This window comes from Corvus brachyrhynchos, unplaced genomic scaffold, assembly GCF_000691975.1.
Source record: "Corvus brachyrhynchos isolate BGI_N302 unplaced genomic scaffold, ASM69197v1 scaffold348, whole genome shotgun sequence".
NCBI lineage: Eukaryota > Metazoa > Chordata > Aves > Passeriformes > Corvidae > Corvus > Corvus brachyrhynchos.
Genome location: NW_008239650.1, coordinates 62,466 through 62,755, shown reverse-complemented (window position 1 = coordinate 62,755; position 290 = coordinate 62,466).

Genomic DNA, 290 nt, shown 5'->3' with positions numbered 1-290 from the left:
GTCCCCCCGAAACCCCGCCCCGTTCCTCTCATAAAGGAGCCGCTCCATTTAAAGGGGACGTCACGGGGAGTCCCCCCGGCGGCCTTCCCCATGTTGGGGGGTCCAATCTGTGCCCCCCTTGAGTGCGGAGCAAGGGCGGGGTCCCCCCAGCACCTTCACTCACATGCTCCAGCGCTGCACCCTTTATTTGCATATGTGCGGGGGGCGTCCCCCCAACTCGGGGGGCTCCGGAGGGGCCCCGGGGGGGCTCCGGGGGGTCTCAGGGGGTCCACCGACACGGATTCTTGCTG